The 26,730-nt window shown below is 39.7% G+C and overlaps 1 long non-coding RNA gene across 1 annotated transcript in view; it reads right to left on the bottom strand.

Annotated features, from left to right (window-relative positions):
* Nucleotides 1–970: 970 nt before the first annotated feature.
* The window catches only part of LOC138829304 (uncharacterized), a 57,987-nt gene continuing 32,227 nt past the window's right edge, over nt 971–26,730 (bottom strand). Inside the window, exons 3-6 of the long non-coding RNA XR_011372532.1 lie at nt 7,492–7,605; nt 5,260–5,341; nt 2,826–2,935; nt 971–1,170 (exon numbers count right to left, since the gene is read on the bottom strand). This is a non-coding gene — a long non-coding RNA (uncharacterized lncRNA). The remainder of the gene's footprint in view (nt 1,171–2,825; nt 2,936–5,259; nt 5,342–7,491; nt 7,606–26,730) is intronic.

The following is a 26,730-nucleotide window of genomic DNA, read 5'->3' on the forward strand; positions in this document are numbered from 1 at the left end:
CTCCCCGGGGGGTTTGCCTTGAACAGCAGTTCCATAGGCCTCCACTTCCTGACCAGCTGGAATTACAGATGTGTCACGTAGCTTGGCCCACAGGCTCATCTTGTTCATGCTCTATTCCTTACCTGCAAGTAGACATTTCTTCAAGGATTCTAGTTTCATTTTTCTTTTCTTCTTTCCTTCCTTTTCCTCTAATTTCCTTTTTTCTTTCTTTTCCTTTCCTTTTAATCCTTTTTTTTTCTTTCAAAAATAGTATTTAGAAAACAAAGTCGAGGCAAAAAGTATTTTATTGCAGTGGAAACTGCTAGCTCTCTGCATTTTACAGATGGAGAAAGCTAAGAGCAAGCGTGATGGTGCAAGACTGCAATCCCAAGTAGAAGCAGGAGGATTGCAGGCTTGCGGAAGCCCAGGCAGAAGGAGGCATAGCTCAAAGACAAAATACCAAAGTAAAGGGCTGGGACGTGTGGCTCAATTGCAGAGTACTTGTTTAGCCCGCACAGACCATGGTTCAGTTCCCAGTATGAGAGAGAAGGGGTGGGGAGAAGAAGCAGCAAAAGGAGGATGAAGGAAGGAAAAGGAAGAAAAGGAAAGAAGGAATGGAGGAAAGAAAAGGAAGGAAAGAAAAAGGAAGAAAATACTGAAAGAAAAAGGGAAAGAAGGAAGGAAAAATGGAGATATCAGGAAGTTAAGAATGTGGCTATTGGGCTGGGAAGGTGGCTCAGTGGTAGAGTGCTTGCCTCGCATGCATGAGGCCCTGGGTTCGATTCCTCAGCACCACATAAGCAGAAAAAAAAAGCCGGAAGTGGCGCTGTGGCTCAAGTGGTAGAGCACTAGCCTTGAGCTGAAGAGCTGAAGGACAGCGCCCAGGCCCAGAGTTCAGGCCCCATGACCAGACCCCCCCCCCCAAAAAAAAAGAATGTGGCTATTTTTTTTAAGTTTTAACAAGGATTTATTTTAGTATAACAAGGTTGTTTTCTCTGTTGAGCCCAGTAGAATTGAATTAAAGCTTCATCTCTCATTGTTCTGTCTCAATTTGGCATCCTGACCTCACACTATTGGTCTTGGCACTACTATTCCAGAGACTCCATAGGAAACTGAACTGGTAATTATTCTTTTGGCTCCATTCACCACAGCCTCATGCCTACTTCCAGCCCACGGACTCAAGGGCCCCATCTGTCCAAGGCAGGGATTCACAGGAATACACATGCAAAAAAAAAAAAAGCACAAGACAGATAAGTTTGACTACACAATAAAATACAACACATTTACTCTTTGAGATGACATTGAAATCTGATTCATACTTACATATGCATGCATGAATACAAGGTGAATTTTAAAACCTTAACATTTCTTGAGTATGATTTTCCCCAAAATATTAATTTTTCTGCAATTGTATAGCTTTGAAAAAATGCTCAAACTTACAGGAAACTTTAAATAACAATACAACAAATACCTATACATCCTTTACCTATATTTTATTTTTTTATTTTTTTGTCGGTCATGGGTCCAGAACTCTGGGCCTGGGCGCTGTCCCTCAGCTCTTCAGCTCAAGGCTAGTGCTCTACTGCTTGAGCTACAGTGCCACTTCCAGCTTTTTCTGCTTATGTGGTGCTGAGAAATTGAACCCAGGGCCTCATGCATGCAAGGCAAGCCCTTTACCACTGAGCCACATTCCCAGCCCCCCTTTGTGTAGATTTGTGAGTTTTCCCACCAGACTTAAATAATTATTTCTATCTAAAAAAATTACGTGCATTTATCTTTTCATGTGCTATATGTTTCAAGGATCCTATGACCATCCAAAGTTTGACAACTTACAAGAAAGACTCAGAAGGTTCTAAATCAGGTTATAGTCATAGTTAAAGATTTAGAGGGGAAAAAGAGTAACCAAAAAAAAAAACCAGTTCTGTCTCAAGGTCCAAGACTTTTGTGAGGTCTGGTCACAGAGGCATGACCATCCATGGCTACTGAAACTCAGAAACTCTAAAAATGAAGCCAGGTGCACATCAATTGCCATGCTTATTCAAGCAGTCCTAACAAGATGGTAAGCCATGATCCATTGCTCCAGGTGTATGTGGCAAAAGTCATTAATATTAACATAAAGAAAACCGTTTCAACTGCTACATACCCACGTGTTGGCCAATGTCAATCACAGTTCAGGTTTCTTTGGGCCTTTGCCAGGAGAGAGCTACCAGACTGAGTGTACAAACACGTCAAACGTTTACTTGTTCTGTTTCCACCATTTAAATTGTCTTTCTCAAAACCCAGATCCAGTTATACCTTCCTTCCAGCATCTGCACAGGGTCCTTCTGAGAGCAGGTACTTCCTAAACTTATGCTCAGGACGAGAACCTCAAGTAAAGTTTTCCCAGTGGAAAGAACCTTTTCCTATCAATCCAGTAATCTCTTCCTCATTACATATTTCACTAGTTTTGTAATTAATCACATGATGCCTAAGGACATATCTTGTTTGTTTGTTTTGGGGTCCGGTCGTGGGGCCTGAACTCTGGGCCTGGGCGCTGTCCCTCAGCTCTTCAGCTCAAGGCTAGTGCTCTACCACTTGAGCCACAGTGCCACTTCCGGCTTTTTTCTTTTTGCTTATGTGGTGCTGAGGAATTGAACCCAGGGCCTCATGCATGCAAGGCAAGCGCTCTACCACTGAGCTATCTTCCCAGCCCAGGATATATCTTGTATTCTCTAATATTGTCTTGAGTTTTCAAGTTTATATTTTTCTCCTTAACCGGATGTTATATGATGATTGTCTCTTAGGTGACTTAGTGCATGTATATTCTGCTGCTTCTAAAACACATTGGTGATTATAATATGCACTACCTGAATATTCATTGGTGCTGATTAATCACTGGTTCAAAAACCATCTTCCTTTTTTCTTTGTTGCTGTTGTTGTTTTCTTTTCTTTTTGTCTTGTCTGTTCATTTATCTGTCTTTGGGAGGGTAAGGGGGCACAGAAATGGAAGGAAAAGGGTGAACAAATGCAGCAGTGGTACTCACTGACACTATAATGAACTATGCAACTTGTGCATTGTTAAAAAATGTACTCATTACCTGACTTATGTAACTGTAGCTCCTCTGTACATCATCTTAATTGTTATACTAAAAATAAAATATTTACAAAAAACCTGTATTCTTACAACTTAATTGCCTTTCCTTTTTTCTTTTTTAGTATCATATATTTGTAATATGAAGGGGTTTCATTATGGTATTTACATATATGAACTCAGTTGTATTTTGAACAAATTTACCCCCTCCACTATATTCTATTACTTCCCTCTTCTTCTTTTTCAGTGTTTAGTAGGTCTCATTTTGGGACACTTTTATCTTTACCTATATCTCTATAATCTATATCCTCTCTCTGTCTCTGTCTCTGTCTCTGTCTCTGTCTGTCTGTCTGTCTGTCCGTCTGTCTGTCTGTCTGTCTGTCTGTCTCTCTCTCTCTCTCTCTCTCTCTCTCTCTCTCTCTCTCTCTCTCTCACACACACACACACACACACACACACACACACACACACACACACTCAAACTTTTCTTCACCCTACAGTATTCGCCTTAATCTTTCTTTCTCTTTTAATTGGTGATACTGGGGTTTAAATTCAAGGCTTTGTGCTTGCTTAGGCAGCTGCTTTACTTCTTGAGCCAGAACTCCCCATTGTTTTGCTTTGATTATTCTTTAGATAGAGTTCACATTTTTGCCCAGAGCAGACTTGGATCATGATCTTCCTATGTATAGCCTCTAATGTATCTAGGATAGTAGGCATGTACAACCACACTCAGCTTATTAGTTAATTATGATGAGGTCTGGCTTACTTTTTTACCTAGGTGAGGGCTGGGAAGGTGGCTCAGGGGTAGAGCGCTTGCATTGCATGCATGAGGCCCTGGGTTCGATTCCTCAGCACCACATAAGCAAAAAAGAAAAAAGCTGGAAGTGGCACTGTGGCTCAAGTGGTAGAGCGCTAGCCTTGAGCTGAAGAGCTGAGGGACAGCGCCCAGGCCCAGTGTTGAGGCCCCACAACCAGACCCCCCAAAAAAATTTACCTAGGTGACCTCCCTAGGTGACCTCAAACCTCAATCCTCCACTCCTAAGTAACTGAGATTAAAGGCATGTGCCATAATGCCTAGCCTCTTATAGCTTAATTTTTAACCTATGAATAATACAGAGCAAATTATGCATCTTTGGCTACCACATAGTGCTGAATTGCCCTAATACTAAGTGACATAAGTAAATTCCAATCTTCCAGTTTATGAAAAAAAAACCACACTTTAAAGAATATATATTATAGAGAAGATATACCTTAGTACATAATTGTGCAGGTTGTTTGGCATTATTTACATGTATCAGGATGTAGTATAATACAAAGAAAAGTAACCTGAAAGATTCCTTTTTGTCAGTTGTGGGGCCTGATCTCTGGGCGCTGTCCTTCAGCTCTTCAGCTCAAGACTAGCACTCTACCACTTGAGTCACAGTGCCACTTCTGGGTTTTACTGCTTATGTGGTACTGAGGAATCGAACCCAGGGCCTCATGCATGCAAGGCAAGCACTCTACCACTGAGCCACCTTCCCAGCCCCTGAAAGATTCCTTTTGATGGCTTAAAAAAATTGATGAAGAAAATTAGACTTTTTCAATGAAGCTAATATGTAAGTTTCATGTTATTGAGAGTAGTTGAGACAGTGGATGCCTCCCAAGCTGGTTTATTGCAGTAAGGGAATCCCATGCATCAAAACTTCTACACCCTCTACTCTTGTTTGGATATTCCATCATAAGTTAGAATGGTTCTCCTACAACCTTAGCATGCACTGGAAGTACTTAGAAAGATTGGAAACACAGTGTTTGAATCAACCTTCCAAAATTTCTGATTCAATGGGTCTGTGGTAAAGCTAAATAATTTGCATTTTCTACAAGTTCTCAGGTGACTGATTTTAGAAGTCATATATCATTCATTGAGTAGAAAAGTACTATATCATGCATGTACACCCAATATATGTCAATACCATAAGTACAAATTTCAGCAACCAACCAGGCCACTAGTAAACTTTGACTGTTTTGCCCACTGTTTCACCTTTATTATATCTATCTCCATGTGGTCATTATCTTTTATATAGAAATAGTAACATTTTTGCTTTTCTTCAGAATCTTTTAAGTAATAGAACTTCTTGATAAAAAGTTGCTAACTGCACCTGTCATGAACACTTAAACTTGCAACTGTTACCATTTACACATTCTTAAATGAACACAACTATAAACTTACTCACCATTATGGTATGCCCATTTATTACTGTTTGATATGGTTCTTGCAATTTGGTCTCTTTGTTCTTCTTTGAAGCTTCTTAGTAACTGAGAGAAGTAGAAAAATAATAGTGTCCACACTGCATGTGGTCAGTACTTGACCTGGCACTTTATGTTTGACAGACACTATGTGTGGTGAGCTATTACCCACAATCTGTTCACTCTACCCTCCAGTAGGCACAGCAAATAGGATGTGTTCCAACTAGGCTGTAGGTCTCCTCAGAGAACAAAATACTACATATGGTATTTGTTGAATCATTCATTGTCCACAGGACAGAGATATATTTATCTGAGGTATCACACACCTTGGAATTCTATGCGTTTCTTACCTGTGGATGGAAATCAGATGTATAAAGAAGCTGGTTTTCATAGTCCCCCAAAATCATTTAATTGCACTGATTAAAGAAATGTATTTTGATTGTGACATTCACTGCTGTGCTATATTGACATCTTTTTTTTTTTTTTTTTTTTTAGGTCTGGTCGTGGGGCCTGAACTCTGGGCCTGGGCGCTGTCCCTCAGCTCTTCAGCTCAAGGCTAGCGCTCTACCACTTGAGCCACAGCGCCACTTCTGGCTTTTCTCTTTTTGCTTATGTGGTGCTGATGAATTGAACCCAGGGCCTCAGGCATGCAAGGCAAGCGCTCTACCACTGAGCCAACTTCCCAGTCCATTGACATCTTTTTTTCCAGGTCAATGTTGACCCACATCTGCTTATAAAAGCACTTAAGAATTAAAAAAATGAGCTGGTGGCTCATGCCTGTAATCCTAGCTACTTAGGAGATTGAAACCTGAGGATCACAGTTCAAAGCTAGTCTGGGCAGGAGACTCACATCTTCAATTAACCACCCTCAAACCAGAAGTGGAACTGTGGTTCAAAGTGGTAGAGCACTAGCCTTGAGCAAAAAGCTCAGGGTACAGTGCCCAGGCCCTGAGTTCAAGCCCTAGGATTGACAAAAAAAAAATTCAAGAAGTTCTTAGACCAACAGTTCTACATGGTTCCATCTACTGCAGAATGTGAAATGAGTCAAAATCTTAAGACATAGCTTTTCATAACATCCAACTTAACACATATAAGCTGAAGCTTCTAAATATAGAAAGTCAGGGAAAGGAGAACAGAAAGGCCTGAGGGAGTCTACGGCAGCTACAGATTTGGGGAGTTTGGTCTCATTCCACTGTTGGGGTATAACTGACAAAAATCATGTATCTTTAAAGTTTGTCACTTGATGCTTTGATATAGATATAGATAGGCATTGTGAAATACCAAGCTAATTAACATGTCCTCAAATTTCATACAGTTACGTTTTGAAAGTAGTGAGAATACTTAAGATAAAAAGTAGAGTACGGGGCTGGGAAGGTGGCTCAGTGGTAGAGCTCTTGCCTTGCATGCATGAGGCCCTGGGTTCGATTCCACAGCACCACATAAGCAAAAAAAAAAAAAAAAAATAGCCTGAAGTGGCGCTGTGGCTCAAGTGGTAGAGTGCTCGCCTTGAACTGAAGAGCTGAGGGACAGCGCCCAGGCCCAGAGTTCAGGCCCCACGACTGGACCCCCCCCCCAAAAAAAAAAGTAGAGAGTACTTCATGAGTTTACATGTCATCCATACACTAGAGGCACATTAATAATCTCCAATTGTTCTAATGTTAATATATCTGCTGCCAAACTGAGCAAAAAAATAAATGGCCCAGAATTAGACACAATGCCCAACTTTCTCACAAAATATTCCATAGGATTATTATGGGAACATAATAATCTCTTCTGGAAGATTCTTGAGAGCCCCTAGGTTGTATGTTTGTGAAGCTAGAGAAAATGAGGTTAGAGTGGCTTGTGGTATGTCATGAGAAAGATGTAGCAGAGGCAGAGTCAGGCCAAAGCTCAGAGAGGGAGCTTATACAGGATTGACAGAGAGACAGAGACAGAGACAGACAGAGAGACAGCTAGAGAGACCCAGCAAGAGAGGGAGAAAACTTTTCATCTTTTCATGCCTTTTGAATACTTGGATCTAGAAGGCCTATAAGTCTTCCCTTGTTTTCCCAAGGACCATATGTCACTGACTTCAGCTCTTGTCTTAAATGAATTTGAATAGAATCAGTCCCTTGACTAATAGTAAGACATGCCAGTGTCTCATGCCTGTAATCCTAGCTACTCAGGAAGCTGAGATCTGGTTCAAAGCCAGCCCAGGCAGGAAAGTCCATGAGACTTACCTCCAGTTAATCACCAGAAAACAGGAGGAGTCACTGTGGCTCAAGTGGTACAGAGCTTGCCTTGAGCTGAAGAACTGAGGAATAGCATTCAGGCTCAGAGTTCAAGCCCCACGACTGACAAAAAAATGAACAAAAAATAGTTAGACATATTGCATTTTATTTATTTCTGAGTAGTGGCAACTATTTTGAAATAAGTCTTACACCTATAAGGAAAAATACTCTGAAAAATAAAATTATATTTATTAAACATTATTAGCTAAAGGTTTCTGGTATTTTGCCTGAAATTTGATTGAAAATACACTGATTCAATGTATATAAATTAATTTGTCCTCAGTGACAATTACTTAACATTTTAACATGCTGATTCAGAGTTCACACTCAAGGTAGGGATGAGCAGCTAGCAGTAGTTGAAGGACCCTAATCATGGGGTCACCCACCAAAGGAGTCTAGTGTAGAGTGTTCAATATCACTAGCTACACCTGCACTGTGGTGTATGAGTGGTGTATTCAAAATGCACTGTTTTGTCTCATTCATAAATCCATTAAGAATCCAGCAGATTTTAATAGCTGGCAGATGCCTAACAGCCTTTGAAGTAGCACCCAAGATTTAGATCTTGCTTACTTCCATGTCACCTTCTTTTCTTTCTTTTTTCTCCCTCCCTCTCTTCCTTCCTTCCTTCCTTCCCTCTCTCTCTCTCCCTTCCTTCCTCCCTCCCTCCCTCCCTCCCTCCCTCCCTCCCTCCCTCCCTTCCTTCCTTCCTTCCTTCCTTTCTCTCTTTCTTTCTCTCTTTCTTTCTCTCTTTCTTTCTCTCTTTCTTTCTCTCTTTCTTCTCTCTCTTTCTTTCTCTCTTTCTTTCTTTCTTTCTTTCTTTCTTTCTTTCTTTCTTTCTTTCTTTCTTTCTCTCTTTCTTTCTTTCTCTCTCTCTCTCTCTCTCTCTCTCTCTCTCTCTCTCTCTCTCTCTCTCTCTCTCTCTCTCTCTCTCTCTCTCTCTCTCTCTCTCTCCTTCCTTCTTTCTTTCTTTCCTGCCAGTCCTAGGACTTGAACTCTGGGCCTGAGCACTGTTCTTGAGCTTCTGTTGCTCAAGGCAAGCACTCTACCATTTGGGCCACAGCACCACTTCTGGCTTTTTCTGAGTAGTGTATTGGAGATACGATAACTGGCAACTGGATGTCATCCTTCTTAATATAGAGTTGCTTTACTACAGCTGATTGGAAGGCCATATTGTCTTCTATCAGAACAAAGGTTGCATGAGCCTCCAGGTAAATTTTCCATGCAAGGTACTTATTAAGAACAGCAGAGTGCCAGGTGCCAGTGGTTTATGCCTATAATCCTAGTTACTCAAGAGGCTGAGATCTTGAGGATAACTGTTGAAAGCCAGCCAGGGGAGAAAAGTCCCGTGGGACTTTTATCACCAATTAATCACTCAAAGCCAGAAATGGCACTGTGGCTCAAGTGGTTGAGTGTTAGCCTTGAAAACAAAGAGGTTCAGGACAGCGCCCAGGCCTTGAGTTCAAGCCCCACAACCGACAGAAGGAGGAGGAGGAGGAGAGAGAGGAGAAGGGGAGGAGGAGGAGGAGGAGGAGGAGGAGGAGGAGGAGGAGGAGGAGGAGGAGGAGGAGGAGGAGGAGGAGGAGGAGGAAGAAGAAGAAGAAGAGGCATGGTCATGGAAGCTCATGTGAACTGCTCCCTAACTTCCACAGACTCACTAGACCTGGGCTCTGCAAAGGACCCCTGGTCTGGCTGCCTCTTCATCAACGAATCTGAATCAGCAGGAAATAGCAAGAGCAGTCATCATCTCTTTTCTCTAGTAGTGGTTAGGGTTACCTCTTGAGAGGGTGGTAGTGAATTATATGAGTTAGTAGAAAAGGAGTCAATCAGGAACTATGGCTAACACAGCTTGAAGATGGCAAGATTAGATGATAAATCAAAACCTGGGGTCACAAGGTTAGAAAAGAATATGGAAATGAAAAGGACAAAGAGGAAATGAGGCTAGAACACTAAATTTTTGTCACCACAGCCTTACAGGAAACGGACAGGAGACTCATCAACTAGAAAGTAATCCACTTTTCACTATTTAAGCCAAGGCCAAGCTCTCTTAAGGAGAAGATGACAGAGATGGCAGAGATGGCCCCAACTTCCCCAGGTCCTGTTTATGTCATGTGCTTTCTTTCTCCATGATATTTCTCTTCTAATAAACTTTCCTATCATATTAAAAAGAGAAAAGAACTCCAGAAACATGGACTGTGGACATTACCAAGTCTATAGGAACTATTGTATAGCCTGTCTTATTTGGCACATATGCCAAATATGCTAGGTCTGACACTAGTTTTCCTGGCAGTAAAATCATACTAACAATATTATAATTTTACCTCATTTTAAAGTGATACATCATAATCGTACATAAGGTATAATGTGATTATTTCAATATATTGGTATGATGCATAGCAATCCAATCAGAGCCATTTCACATCCATGATATCATTTATCATTTCTTTTTTAAAAGTTTAAGTAGTTGTACAAAGGAGTTGCCATTTAACAATGCCGTTTATGAATACAGTGCGTATCTTCTTAATCAGTGTCACCTTTCAACCTTCTCACCCATCCCTCCCAACCCACCCCTTCCTTCACTTTTCTTATGGGATTTATTTTTGGATATCCATTGGATTATTGACTGCATTCTTCCTTCCTTCTCTTCTTCATTTGTTTATCCCTCTCCCTTTGACCCCACCCATCCCTTTCAAGTACCCCTTCCCTGGAGTTTATCCTGTTGAACTTTTTTGGGGGGATTCAGTCATGGGGCTTGAACTCTGGATCTAGGCACTATCCCTCAGCTCTTCAGCTCAAGGCTAGCACTCTACCACCTGAGCCACAGTGCCACTTCCAGTTTTCTAGTGGTTTATTGGAGATAAGAGTTTCACAGCCTTTCCTGCCCAGGCTGGACCTCGATCCTCAGATCTCAGCCTCCTGAGTAGCTAGGATTATAGGCTTGAGCCACCATGCCTGGCTTATCTTGTTGAGCTTTGCCTTTGCCTTTCTAAGGAATCATACTATTTGAGTTCTCCCTTGAACTTCCCATACTTTAGTTAATGCATTTGTATACACTTGCATACTATCAATGTATTTATTATGTTTATAAACTAATTTTAGCTTGTACATATGAGGGAAAACATTCAATCTTTGTCTCTCTGAGCCCAACTTATGTCACTTAACATAATTTTTTCAGGTTCTTCCATTTCTTGGCAAATGATACAATATCATTCTGTCTAAGGGATAAGTAAAATCTCTCACATTTATCCGTCCTTTGTGTTGAAAATATTAAAAACATCTTTGCTCAGGAAGCAGAAACATTCTGCAAAAGGAGGGATGGTACACAAATGGAAGGAGGAATAGTGAGCCACTATGATCACTATATTCTCTATACATTATATACACATTGAATTACTTAACTTGAGGGGAGAGTTGGGAGCAGAAAAAATGGGGAGAATGATGGAAAGGGTAACATTGATCAAGATGCATTGTACTCATAACCTGACTTCTGGAATTAAAAGTCCCTTTGTACACTACTTAATGAAACAATATATTTAAAATACTATTTTCTTTTGGGTCCGGTCGTGGGGCCTGAACTCTGGGCCTGGGCGCTGTCCCTCAGCTCTTCAGCTCAAGGCTAGCGCTCTACCACTTGAGCCACAGAGCCACTTCTGGCTTTTTTTTTCTGTTTATGTGGTGCTGAGGAATCGAATCCAGGACCTCAAGGATGCAAGGCAAGCGCTCTACCACTGAGCACCTTCCCAGACCATACATTTTCTTTTATTTTGAAAAAATACAATAAATTATTGCTAGTTTTTCTCAACCTATCATGTGTCACATAATTTCTTAAGCTTCAGGCATATGTGTGTCCTTTAAGTGGAGATCTTGTTTTTTTTAATTGTTTCTCTACAGAGGTATCTGGCTAATTCTAAGCCACTTGTTTTAGGAGAATGGAAAGAATGGAAAGGACTCCACTCCCACCAGAAAAATTACTCAGAGGGAATTTCTAACTTCTTTGTATTGACCCACAGAAAAGTACACAAAATATCCAAAAGACAAACTGAACTGACTTGAGAGGAGTGGGAGAGAAGCTTTTATTTTGTAAACACCTATGTATGGATGAGGAAATACTTGCATGAGGTCTCAAGACAAACTATGGCTTGAAAGCCTAGTAAAGTTGCCCAAGCCCAACCTTGCCCGTGGGAGCAGAATACCTGGTTTCAAAGGATCCTGAATGGGTATGGAACATCTGAAGTGCCAACATCTTTAAAATCCTTTAACAAATGTTCTAGAGTGTATACTGCTTCCATGTCTAGTATCATTCCAACATTGTGGTAATATTTATTACCCATCTGTATTATGGAGTAAATTTATGTCTACCAGGAATACATGCACAATTGAAAAATGTAGAGCAAAACTGGGTGCTGGTAGCTTACACCTGTCATCCCAGCTACTCAAGAGGCTGATATTTGAGGATCATGGTTCAAAGCCAACCTAGGAAAGAAAATCCTTGAGATTCTTTAATTAAGCACACACACACACACACACACACACACACACACACACACACACACACACACACACACACACACACACACACACACAGAGCCAGCAGTAGACTGATGAGTTAAATGGTAGAGTGTTAGCCCTGAGCAAAAAGCTCAGGGAGAGCATCTAAATTCTGAGTTCAAGCTCCAGGACTGACACACACACATACACATATGCACATATACGCACACACTCAAGTAAAGCAATTCACTTACAGTACATTAAAAGGATATCTTCTTGAGGAAGAACTGAATACTATTACAGAAGGTTGGGTATGCATGAAGCAGTTGGGCACTTTTCATTAGAGTGTTCTAAGGAGGATGCTTAATTCTGTTAAGTTAATACTGACTGTCTTGTCTTTGGACAGCTAGTTGTCTTCGTTGGCTGCCTTCGGCTATAAACAGCCCTTTACTCTTGTCTCGGTGTGTCATACAAATGCTGCATTATCACTTCTACATGTGCTGTTTGTGTTATAAATGGTGGTTCCATGATCTGTAATAGTTTAATGCAGAAGGGAAAAGTATTCTTCTGCTTCATCTCTTCTACTGAAAAAATAATCTTAAGCATTAACTACTTGCTTTCAAAAACCACTTTATCAGATAAAAGGGCAGAGCCAGACCACATGCAGAAAACTAAAAGTGGACCCTAGCCTGTCATCATGCACCAACATGAGCTCAAAATGGATTAAAGACCTTAACATCAAACCTGATACTCTGAAACTACTGCAGACAGAGTAGGAGAGACACTTGAACTTATAGGCACTGGAAGGAACTTCCTGAACAGAGTCCCAGGGTCACAACAAATTGGAGAGAGACTCAACAAATGGGATTACCTTAAAATAAAAAGTTTCTGCACAGATAAAGAAATAGCAACCAAACTAAAAAGAAATCCAACTAATTGGGAAAAATATTTACCAGCAATATATCAGACAATCTAATTCCATTATGTACAGGGAACTCAAGAAATTAACCCCTCATATATTTAACAAACTGATCATGAAATGGGCAAGGGAGCTAAAGAGAGACTTCTCGAAGAAGAGATAAAAATGGCAAAGAAACACATGAGGAAATGTTCATCATCCCTGGCTGTAAAAGAAATACCACCTTACCCCAGTTAGAATGGCCCAAATCCTAAGTTCAGCCAATGACAAATGCTGGAGGGGATGTGGAGAAAGAGGAATCCTACTGCATTGCTGGTTGGATTGTATACTAATAGAACCACTTTGGAAAGCAGTGTGGAGGTACCTCAGAAAGCTAAATATAGACCTCCCCTATCACCCAGCCTTACCACTCCTATGCATCTACCCTGAACAACGGAACCAGTATACAAGGACACATGCACCTCCATGTTTATTGAAGCACTGTTCACAATAGCCAAGATATGGAAACAACCCAGATGCCCCACTACTGATGAATGAAACCAAAAATTGTGGTACCTATATACAATGGAATATTATGCAGCCATTAGAAAGGACAAAATAATGGTATTTGCAGGGAAATGGATGGAACTAAAGTGAATTATTTTGAGTGAGATAAGCCAAGAACAAAGAGACAAATGGCACATGGTTCTCCCTTATATGTGGATGCTAAAGCCAAAATACAAGGAGATATGACAAAGTAAACAGGACTTGAGAAACAAAGGACAGCCACTCATTTTGTCATATCATTGCTAAATGACTTGAACATATATGTGATACACACACACACACACACACACACACACACACGAGGAAAACCAGGAGGAGGACGTAGAATAAGTGGGAAACAGAACAACACACAACAAAGGGGCCCATCAGCTGCACTGGCCATAGAAGAACAAGAACTAAGCAACCCAAAGACAGCGATGGGAAGGAAGGAATGAGAGGGAAAGAGGGAGCAGCTGACACTAAGCAAAAGCAATTTCTTCCACCCAATGTGAAAGAAATAATTTGTATTGTCAAAGCTCATAAAATTCACAAACTTTATAAACCATGATAAAGGCAATTTGCCTTGTGAAGGTTAAAATGTGTTTGTGACTTTAACTAAGTATCACTATTCCACAATACTGTGAAATTTGTGAAAGTTATATAATCACCTAATCTCAATTAAAAAAAAAAGAAAAGAAAAGTGAGAGAAGGGATGGGTTAGGAGTGATGGGTGACAATGTTGTCAGACACCTTGTATTCATATATTGTTTTATAGAGTGGGAACTTCTTTGTACAACTACTTAAAGATAATAATAATAATAAATGTAAAAAAAAAAGTAAACCTGAAAACAACTAAACAAAGGGGCAGAGCCAGAGCAAAGCAACATTCAGAGCAGGACAGAAACAAGTTCCTATGACACATATGGTAAAACTTCTGGATAGCTGATCTATCCATAATTGAAATTTAGAGTTGTGTTTCTGAGAATTGTTTTTCTAATTTTATAATCAAAGAGAGGTGGAGATGAATTAGTGAACAGAAGTAAAATTCAGAAGCTGAGTAAAATTGAGGAATTAAGCACAAATTTCTTACAGAGTTTGACTACTGTGGACTCTATCCAGGATTCTATCTGAAATCCATTTGTTCGTTCATTTGAAGTGTACTGATTTAAGAAGATCAGGCCAGGCTGGGGATGTGGCTTAGAGATAGAGTGTTTGCCTAGAGTGCATAAAGCTTTGGTTCAATTCTTCAGTACCACATAAACAGAAAAGGCTGGAAGTGGCATTGTGGCTCAAGTGGTAAAGTGCTAGCCTTGAGCAAAAGAAGTTCAGGGACAGTACCCAGGTCCTGAGTTCAATTCCCAGAACTGGCAAAAAGGAAGAAGAAAGAAGGAAGAAGGAAAGGAAGAGGAGGAGGAGGAGGAGGAGGAGGGGGAGGAGGAGGAGGAGGAGGAGGAGGAGGAGGAGGAGGAGGAGGAGGAGGAGGAGGAGGAGGAGAAGGAGGAGGAAGAAGATCAGGCCTTCCGTACTTTCTGTTTTTCTTCAATTAGAGAGTAAGCAGTATAAGGCAGTGATTTTTTTTTATCCTGGCTGTACATTGAAATTACCTAGAGAATTTTTTTCTTCCAACAATCTGATGCTTTGGTCTCGTCCTAAGCCAGACCAGCAGCATCAGCATTACGTGAGAAGTTGCTAAAAATGCGATTTATTGGGTATCACCTCCTGTCTCCTGAATTTGAAATTCTGAAGATGGGTCCCTGCACTCTCATGATGGTGTGTGTGTGTGCGTGTGTGTGTGTGTGTGCATATGTGTGCATGCGTGTGCATGCATGCTTGTGCCTGCATACGCTAGTACTGGGCCTTGAACTTAGGGCCTTGCCCTCTCCCTTAGCTTTTTCCACTCTAGGCTGGCATTCTACTGCTTGAGTCACATTGGTACCTCTGGCTGTTGATGTTGAATTGGAGGTAAGGGTCTCTTAGATTTGCCTGGGCTGGATTCAAACTGCAATCCTCATTTCTCAATGTCCTGAGTAGCTAAGATTAAAGGCAATGAGCCAAGGACTCTGGCTTCCTGATGATTTCTGATGTACTCTAAAGTTTAAGAATGCTTGACTTAGACAAATTAAATCAGAATATATGAGGCAGGGTATGAGTTAATGTATTACTTCAGGTGACTCAAATGTACAGCCAGCAATGACACCATTGCCTTGGACAAAGCCCTAAAGGACTCAGCAGAGTTCCCAGTGGCACAGATGCTCAGTACTCACACCTGACCCTGGTCCCACCTCCATGTTCAAAGCCCTTTCCCAGTGTGATTGTCAGTAGCTCAACTGATTTTGAAGTAGACTCCTGAATTTATTTCTGGCCTTGACTAGATCTCATTTTAAATCCCTGCTTAAATTTATAAATATCCATGAAGATGAGTAGCCAAGTCTCAGAGCATTTGTTCTCTGAAATGTAAGAAATGCTCACAAATGCATTACACATGAAGAATAGAAAGAATTAGTGCACTTACATTTTCAAGCGAAAGTTTTCAATCTTGACTGCATATAAGAATCACCCTTTTAAAACTCCCAACACCCAAACTATATCCCAGACGAATGAAGTAAAAAACCTCTGGGATAGGACCCAGATATTAATATACTTTTTAAAGCTCCCAGGTGATTCCATTGGCTGAGACTCATAGTATAGCAGTAAAAACTTAACTGGGAACTCAATCTTGACTAAGAGGCAGGGGAAATATTGGGAGGGCAAAAGCCTCTTAGTGAACATGTCCTGTAACTTTTTTTGTTGTTGTTGTTGGATGTTGGGCTTGAACTCAGGGCCTGAGCGTTGTCCTAAGCTTTTGTGCTCAAGGCTAGCACTCTACCACTTTGAGTCACAGCTTCACTTCCAGTTTTCTGGTAGTTAATTGAAGATAAGAGTCTTATGGCCTTTCCTGCTTGGGCTAGCTTTGAACTGCAATCCTTATATCTCAACCTCTTGAGTAGCTAGGATTATAGGCATGAGACACGAGTGGCTGGCAACTTTTTTTTTTTTAAAAAAAAACTTCTTTGCTAACTTAAGACAAAACTGGATTGGCACCTTTCCTATTTAGGAAGTATTAAAAGAGAAGAAAGATAGTAAGCAGGAGTGACAATTGATTATATCAGTTGATGACAACTGGTAAGTAAGTAGATGGAAATTCATCATACAGTTTACCTATTTACTTCATTTTTGTAATATTTGAAATTTTGTATAGTAAAGAATCAATTAAAAGTTTTCATAGAAGTGGAGACATTATTGGCATCTGGATTGCTGATGGCTCCTACTAGATCTCAGGGGCCTGAGTTCTGAAGATTGCAAGTCAAAGTCAGCTCAGGCAGGAAAGTCTGTGAGACTATCTCCAATTAACCACCAAAAGCAAGAAGTGGAGCTGTGGTTCCAGTGGCAGAGTGCTAGCTTTACGTCCTGAATCAAGCCTTGGGACTGTAACACACACACACACACACACACACACACACACACACACACACACGCCACACACACGATACGAACAGGAGCTCGTTCTGGTCGCTTACCTATAATGAGTGAACCCTTTCCATTTCCACTATGTTATATTATACTGCTCAAGATACAAAGTCTCTGGTTACACAACACTATGAATATACTTAATTCCACTGAATTGTATTACTTGAGTTTGTTAAAATGATAACTTTTATGTGATATATTTTACCATAATAAAAAAGTTAATCATCTTGATATAGCCAAATACTTAAAATATTCTGGAAAGCAGTTCTAGAGCAATGAAACATATAGTTTTTAATCTCCTCAGGGATTAGATTACAGCAGTACTTTTACATTTAGAAAACAAAAAATATACAAGGACTACTTTGAGTCTATAGAAAAAATACAACAAAAAAGAGACAAATTAGAGGAAAGAGAAAGAAAGAGGAAAAAAAAACAACAACCAGAGAGAGCATGTGTGTTACTAGATGGATTTGGATTTGGCTCAAGGCCCAGAAGGAAATTACATCATCAGGTCTCTTTCCTGTCCCCTCCCCCAGTATCTCGGCTTAGACTCCTCTATGTAGTGACCTCATTTTCTTCCATCTTCTAGGCTGCCAGAGAAGTAGGTTGCCCACAGCTGTAGATTTACATCATCTGCTTTTGGAATCCCAGTGGAAAGAAACTTCTCTCTTCCAATATCACAAAATCAGTTCCAGAGATGCACTTTTAGAGCCTGCTTGGGTTACATGCTTGCTCCCAGACTAATCACAGTGCCTGGGGAATGGAATGGTATGATTGGGTGGGCTTCTGGCATATGCATATATCTGTCCTAGAGGAAAAAGGTATGTAGTAGGAGAGAGAAATAGCTTGATGCCAGACAAAGTCATTGTCGCCATCTATACTCTTGGAAAATACATGCAATTCCAAAAATGTCCTGAGTTTTTTCAGGGCCTCATCTTTGCCAGGCAGGTGTTATTTTGTTGTTGTTTTTTTTTTAACTGAGCAATGGCTTTACTGAATTTAATACAACATCTACACATACAGTTCATTTCCTAATGAGGAAAATCAGTCTCATACTGTGATCACATTGCCTTAAAGTCTAGGAACTCTGGGTCATACGCTTCCTTCTTAGTGAAGTAGAAATGGAGCTCTTCATAGTCTTGGGAAAAAAAGACAAAACAAAAACCCCCACAAAACTTCATCTGAATTTGCTTCTATGGCAGTAAAATACTTTTTGGTCAGTCTTACTGCATGGGTCTACAGATGTGAGGGGGAAATCTTGCTTGTGAATTGTATTCTAAGACCACACAGTTTCAACCACCAACTTATTATTGGTCCCATTATAGAGCCTGGGTATTTCCTTGGGCTTAAAAAAACAAAACAACCCCCCCAAAAAAAACAAAAACAAAGAAACAGGCTTATTTCCAAGATAGAGTTTTCTGTCAGTACAACTCCCTTCAGATCTCAACTGGATTTTCGCCAGCTTTATACCTGGGGATTTCATAGATTAGTTACCAACACCAGAGATCTTACCCTGCCTTGCAGTTTGTTTCTTAGCAACAGATCTCAGCTTTGCCTGTTACTCTCATAATGGCTAACGTGTGCCCTTAGCTGTATCTCGGTGGGTAATGTTTTGCCATAGGTATGAATTTCAATGATATTTAGTAGAAACAACAGAATTTAGAGGAGTGGGGGAAAGGAAGCAGTGTTCCCTATCTTGTAGGCTCTTACCAAGTCCCCAGTGCATTTCTTTTGTATTACCTTCAGGTTGGGGCATGAATTTCAGCTTTGTCAGAGGTTAGGAAGAAGCATTATTTGAACTTTAGTGGGCTGTTGGCGAGAGGCAGAAAGGGGCTTCCCTGTGTGCTATTGCTTTTCTGCTTTCAGACACATGAGCTTTGAGTCAAATTTGTACTCCCAAGCTCAGCAGAGTTTTCTCTCAGACTACACTTGCACCATCTTACTTTGGCAGTATGTTCAGAGAAAAGGATATTGTACTATGACCTAGATCATGTATCTATTTCTTAGTAGGCAAAGTTTACTGAAGAAAGAGGAGTGGGACTACACACACTACAAGTAGGCTACATGTGACAATTTATCCTTTATTTTAAAAATAATTTATGAAATCTTCAAAGCTAAGACTAACTTAACCTTTAAAATTTACAACGTGATCACAAGCAGAATAAGAAGAATCAGGACAAGGAAAACAGTGGAAAAGTTTGTTACCATCTTCTCACTATCAGAAATCCTGTAATATTTAACAAGTTCCAAGCTTTCATCTCTGATAGTTTCTAAGAATTTAACATAGCCGGGTGCTGGTGGCTCATGCCTGTAATCCTAGCTACTCAGGAGGCTGAGATCCGAGGATTGCGGTTCAAAGCCAGCCCAGGCAGGAAACTCTGTGACACTCTTATTTCCAATAAACCACAGAAGGATTTACCATATACTGTCTAAATTTCAAAAGTACTTTTAGAAAGATGAACTCATTCAGTGTTATAGCCATCATTTTCATTTACACATATATTTTCTTCTTATAACAATATGGTTTTAAAACCTAATTTTAAGATTTATACTATCATTTAGTGCATACCCATATTCACAACCTAGAGAATTCCCTTTCAGTCAAGAGCTATTCTGCTAGTTCTGAATTCTCTCACACAAAAGCACTATTGGTTCCCAGGTTTTGATTTTCACTGTCTTGTTCCCCTGACTTCCCAGAACATCAAATCCAACCCAGATCTTTAAAATAGACAATTTTGGATATTAATTTGTAAGTGTGACTTCAACATACTGCAAAGTTCGTTTTTAAAATAAGTGTTTTAGAATAATTTTAGGTCCACAGAATGCTATAAAGACAGCACAGAAGGTCCCTGCATAATTTTTACACACTGTCCCCTAATGTTAACAGCAGCCTGGGAACATTTTAAACTAGACAATTAACATTTGTATATTGTTATTAACTAAATGCCAGACTCTAAGGATTACCAGGTTTCCACTGATGTTCTTTTTCTATTCCAGGATCCAGTCCAAGATACCACATTGCATTTAGCTTGCTAAATTTTAAAACAAATTCTTTTTCAAGTTGTTTCTAGACAAGTTGTGACAATTATGAAGACTGTGGGATTTTAATATTTGAGATAAGGTATTCATTAACAAAAACAACCACAAGTTATCAAGAAGCTACTGTGATTATGAGTTTCTCCATAAAGTCTCTGTTATTTGTTTGGCACATTTTAGCTATATAGAGAGTTTCATTACATTCTCTACAGGATGTAGTTTTCACAGCAGAGTTGAAAGAAGCACATGAAATTAAAAGCATTTTGACTTTTAATGGAAAACAATTTAATTCTTCCTCAAATAATTAGTAGTGATAGTAATTTATTCCTATGTCCTGTTATGTGAACATAATTGATTAATACATTAAAGTCTGATCTAATCATCACAGTCAGAGCCACAGAAACCACAAAAGATCTCACAATCAGATGCTCTAACCAACTACTTTAGGGGAAAGAAAGGCTACTTGCCAACTAAACCCATTGCTCTCTCTATGGAGTAATTTGGGAGAAAGTAAAAATTACTTTTCAGAGCTGGGCACCAGTGGCTCATACCTGTAACTCTTAACTACTCAGGAGGCTGAGATCTGAGCATTTTGGTTCAAAGACAGTCCAGGCAGGAAAGTCCATGAGACTCTTATCTCCAATAAACCACCAGAAAACAGGAAGTAGTGCTGTGGCTCAAATGGTAAAGCACTTGCCTTGATCTGAAGAGCTGAGGGACAATGTCCAGGCTCAGAGTTCAAGCCCAATGACCAACAACAACAAAAACTTTTCAGTTTTACATAAAGAAAATTTCAGATTTATGAGGTTATATTTAAGACTTAAAAAAAGAGCCAGCTTTGAGTGAAAGCTAAAGGACAGCACCCAGGTACTGAGTTCAAGCCTCAGTACTGGCACCAAAAAAATAATAATGTTCAGCAGATAGGAAAAGATGGTGGATTAAGAGCCAGCCTGGGCAGAGAAGTCAGTGAGATGTTTATCTCCAATTAACCAACAAAAAGCCAGGAAGTAGAGCTGTGGCTCAACTGGCAGAGCACCAGCCTTGAATAAAAAAGCCAAGTGAGAACTTGAGACCCTGAGCTCAAATTCTGGCATGCACGTGCACACACACACACACACACACACACACACACACACACACACACACACACACATTCATCTGTGAGAGGCATGGGGCAGGATGGTGGATTAGCAGCATCCACTGTTTTGACTTCATGAATGGCACGGGAAAGACTGCATTCTGAACACAGAAAGAGAAGAAAAGCAGTAGAATCATAAAAGAGGGAGTTGATGGCAGAAAACCACAGAGAAACTGAGTGAGACAGAAAAAAAGCTGCAAAACTTTTCAAGTCTCCAGCATCCCAGGAGAGAGAGGCTGAAGGCTGAAGACACCATCACAAGGCAAAACCAACGGCCCTAGTGGCAGCCAATTCTAGCTGCAAGATAATCCAATACCTCCTGCAAGTCTAAAAACCAATGTGGGGATTTGTGAGACAGTGACACTCTCCTTATATGTCAGAAAGTAATAGGAAAGGGTCATCTTGGAAGAATGTCTATGGTTTTGAGACTGAAAAAATGAAAAAACACACATGGGTCAGATTTTCTTGGGACGTTTTGCCAGAGTGAGACATGGACCCTACAGAGAAGTTCAGGCTACAGGGCCCTGTGCCAGCAGCGTAGAGACTGCTGCAGTGATTGAAGGCCTCATGCTCCTTGGCCAGGAATCAGTCGTCCCATCACTGGAGACTTGGAGAAAACAAACCACCAAGCCTAGGATGGCTTAGCATTCGGCCTCCAAGCCCTGCTTCCTGGCTGCAAGTGGTGACTGGATGTGTCAGAGCTCCTAACAAAGACCCTCCAAATTACATGATTATATACAGACTTCCCCAACCCCCAACTGTCAGGGCCTGAAAGCACTGAGATCTTGCTCTGGAGGCTGCATCCTGGTGTGTATTTGCTGACAGTCAGGGCTGAGGTCCCAAGTCTAGACCTTATGAAATATGAAACTTCACAGACTCCTCTTCCACAAAGGGAGGTGAAATGTCAGACGGGATCTGCAATCACAGAAACCAAAAGGTATAATAACTAAGTCCCTCGATTCTCCTACAGCCAGCGCAGAACACAGGGCTCTGTTTGCTACCTCCCACTTTCTGATGCATCCATGAGTCACCCTGGGGCTGGGAAACTTGTTCCCAACACAAAACAGGGGACATGTGGAGGAAGTGGGAACTTGCCCAGCCCATAAGCTATAAAATTAGTTGTAGCCAATAGCAGCTTCCAGTACACAAAAAGGGGAAGCCTTTATAATACAAGGAGCCCATTGCTCCTTGATTTGAGCAAGATGAGGACAAGGCCTGGTGCCCAAAGCACTGGGTGAATATTTGACTACTGAGTCATAGCCCCCAGTCCAGTTGTGAGAAATTGTATCTCAACACAACCTTACACTCTCCTGCATGAATACTGAGACTATTTCAACTGAAAGAACACAGGTGAATAAACTTCCAAACAATGATTTAGCCTTGATTCCATAAATCTCAATACAGAAACAAATAATATGAAAAAAACACAAAATGTCTCTTCCAAAAGTTAACAAATCTACAATAAAGTACTTGAATGACAGTGATGTGGGTGAAATTTCAGACAATAAACTTTAAATAACAGCAAGACTAATAAGCAAAATTTGGGGATGGATAGAAGCACCTGAATGAATTTGAAGAGGATGCAAATAAACTACTGAACTTAATAATTTTAATCATTAATAATTAAATTAATTCAAATAGAATTAAAATATGTAGCTGAATGAAACTGGGAAGACGGCACTTGTGTGTATATCTGAAGGGATGTATATCAACATAGAAGAAATATAAGTGCATTGTTCACAATAGACAAGCTGTAGTAGAGAATATGAAAGAGGAACTCAATAAATACACAAGAATGCTGAAAAACGCCACATTAAATGAATAGGAAATGAAGAGGTCAACAACCCAAATAAAAATTCATTTGAAAGTCAAAGTAATAGAATAGAACAAGTTGAATAGAATAGAACAAGTAATAGAATAGAACAAGTATCATGGATCCACAAATAAAGTAGAGGTATTAGATCAGTCAAAGGAAAAATACAGAACTCATATGACCAGTAGGACACCATTAAAATACCAATGAGAATGAAAAGTATATGAGTGATGTATATAGAAGAAGGAGAAGAGATTCAAGGTAAAGGCACTGAAAACATATTCAACAAAGTAATAGCAGAAAAGTTCCCCAGTCTTGAGAAAAACAGGGTTATCCAAGTATAGGATGCTTTCTGGAGATCTGGATATTGTAATAAAAACATTAAATATAACGAACAAAGAAAGAATATTGAATGCTGTAAGAAGGAAACAAAAAGTCACATGGAAAGGCAAACCCATCAGAATAATAGCAGATTTTCAATAGGAACTCTAAAACCATAAGAAAGCATGAAACCATATATTCAAGTCAAAATAACTATCAATCTAAATTAAGTTATCCAGGAAAGCTATCCTTCACTACTGAAGGAGAAATAAAAACCTTCCTTGAGAAGTAAAAGCTAAAGGCATCCATAACCATTAAATTAACCCTGCAGAAGATACTTAAAGGAATCCTACATACAGAGGAAGACAAATGTGACATGAAAAACTAAATCCCACCAGACATGTAGATTCACAAATTATAAGGATTAGGAAAAAACCAAAAAAGTCTAAATGTATATTTCAGTGCATAGTATTTATTTATATTATTTAAATAATATCAATGTTCTTAATTCTACAAAGACCTAGAATGGTGGATTGGATTAAAAAGCAAGATGTGAAAATTTGTTGCCTACAATAAACTAATGCAATCAAACTCTGGAAGTTAGTTTCTTTAAAACCTAAAGATAGACCTACTTTATGACCTTCTGTACCTATTCTTTTTTTTTTTAAATGTTTTGTTTTTGTTTTGCACCAGTACTTGCACTTGTACTCAAGGCTTCAAGAGCGCCCTGAGCCTTCTCACTCACAGCTGGCATTCTACCAACTTGAGCCATGCCTTCATCTCCAGATTTCTGCTAGTTGATTGGCAGTAACAGTATCTCAAATTTGTCATCTCAAGATAGTTTCAAATTGTAAACCTCAGACCTAACCTCCTGAATACCTAGGTTTATAGGCATAAGCCACTAGTGCTCAGTTTGCTATACCACTCTGAAGGGATGTAAATCAACACAGACACTATACAATACTGGTTCACAATACCAAGCTGTAGGATCAGCCTAGGTGCCTAACAAATGATGAATTGATAAAACACATATACACACCATGGAATATCATACAGCCATAAAGAAAATGAGTCATGCCATTCTCAAGAAAATGGATGGAATGGAGATCATTATGTTGAATGAGATAATCCAAATTCAAAATGCCAAATATTGCATCTTTTCATTCATAAAGACCTAAAACAATGAAGGTGGACATGCTAGTAAAAAGGACAACTATTTGAGGATTGTCAGTGGGAGAACGGAGGGGAAAGGAGGGGATGGAGAGGATTGAAATAGGTCATATATATGATACATTATATATGTCATATATATAAATTATATGTGGCTCTGTGTATATATGTATATGCATTGTGTATATGAAGATAGAATTAGAAAACCCAGTAAACACTGTTTGAAATAGAGAGGGAGAGCCAGACACCTGGTGGCTCACACCTTTAATCCTCACTACTCAGAAGGCTGGGCTCTGAGAATTGCAATTCAAAGCCAGCTGGCAGGAAAGTCCGAGAGGCTCGTAACTCCACTTAACCATGGAAAACTGAAAGTGGAGCTGTGGCTCAAAGTAGTAGAGCACTAGCCTTGAGCAAAAAAGTTTCAGTGATAGCACCCAGGTCCTGAGTTCAAGCTCTACAACACTGACAGAGAGAGACACACACACATAGAGAGGACTTCAGAGAATAAAATAAAGGTGTAAACTTATACAACATACAGTGTATACCTCTAAGGAATTATCACAATGAACTCCTCTTGTACTAATAAAAAGATAAAAAAGAACTGGTTATGGGAAACATTTCTTATATGAATTATTGCATGAGAATTAAATATTGTATTAAGGTAATTATAAAATCCAAATGTGTCTTTCATTTTGAGAATAATACTTTAGATATTAAAACCAAAAAATTATAAAGAATTTTACATGAAGTCAATTCAATACTTACTCAACCTAGACAATTATAAGACTTTCTTAAGTATATATTCCTTCTAGTCCCTGCCACAGTAATATTTATCTTCAGGTGCTACCATCAATTACAGTATGACAGATAAGATTATAATTAAAAGTTCACTCTTCTGTCTTTTTTTTTTCTCTCCACCACACCTCCCAAAATTAAGATTTACCTGTTATTTTGTAAAACCTAAAAATGTCAAGGACAGAGAGTAATGAAGAAGAAACAAAAAAAATATTTTACTAGTATTAAAGAAGGAAAAAATGTATTATCAGTCTAAGTGCCTAACAATTGGTGAAAATTTGATATACTGAGTTTTCCATTTAGTATTTGTTTTCTGGAAAAATAAGGAATATAGTGATTTAGCTTATTAACTAGAAACAAATTAAATATTTACTTAGCACTTTATTGCTTTCTAACCACTTGCTCATATATGATAACTTTATTAGTTAACTTTATATATAATTTAGGCATTTTGTTGCCACAAAGTAAATAATGTCAGCCGGGCGCCGGTGGCTCACGCCTATAATCCTAGCTACTCAGGAGGCTGAGATCTGAGGATCGCAGTTCAAAGCCAGCCCGGGCAGGAAAATCTGTGAGACTCTTATCTCCAATAAACCACTAGAAAACCAGGAGTGGTGCTGTGGCTCAAGTGGTAGAGCGCTTGCCTTGAGCTGAAGGGCACAGAGACAGCGCCCAGGCCCAGAGTTCAGGCCCCACGACCAACAACAACAACAAAAAAAGTAAATAATGTCAACCTGTTCTCAGGACCTATTTCAAATGAAATCTTCTCTGTGAAGCTTTCTGACCTCCTCTAGATCAGAATCTGGCCTCTCTTCTATGTAACTCTCAAGATACTTAACCAGTTAATTATTTATATTTCCATGTTAGTACTTATTACATTGTTACCCAGTTTAGGGACTCCAGCCTTTCATCTTTAAAAAGTAGTTGGGGAGGTGAGGAAGGAAGGAATGGTAAGGGAAAAACAAAGGAGGAGGCATCAATGCTTAATAGGAAATGTACTCATTACCTTACTCATGTAACTATAACCCCTCTGAACAGTATTTTTACAATAAAAAATATATATAAAAAAAAGTTGGTGTTGTGGGCTGAATTGTGTCACCATAGGTCATTTGTTGAAACCCTGTCCCCAAGTCTCAGAATGTGACTGTATCTAGAACGAGGGCCTGAAAGGGGTCGTTCAGCTAAAAATTATGCTGCTAAGGTAGGCCCTAATTAGTCGATTAGGAATCAGAACTGTGAGACAGTAAATTTCTGATGTTTAAGCCACCCAGTGTGGTATTTTGTTTTGTCTGTCCTAGCAAGTCTATCCAGACATAGATAAGTGAAATTTGATAAGTGCTTCAAAAGTGGTAGTTATTGCCAGGCTCCAATGGCTCACACATATAATCCTAGCTACTCAGGAGGCTGACATCTGAGGACCTCAGTTTGAAACCAATCCAATGCAGCAAAGTCCATGAGACTCTTTCTGATCATCCACCA

Source organism: Dipodomys merriami, unplaced genomic scaffold (assembly GCF_024711535.1).
Source record: "Dipodomys merriami isolate MVZ:Mamm:240054 unplaced genomic scaffold, mDipMer1.0.p SCAF_17, whole genome shotgun sequence".
Taxonomy (NCBI): domain Eukaryota; kingdom Metazoa; phylum Chordata; class Mammalia; order Rodentia; family Heteromyidae; genus Dipodomys; species Dipodomys merriami.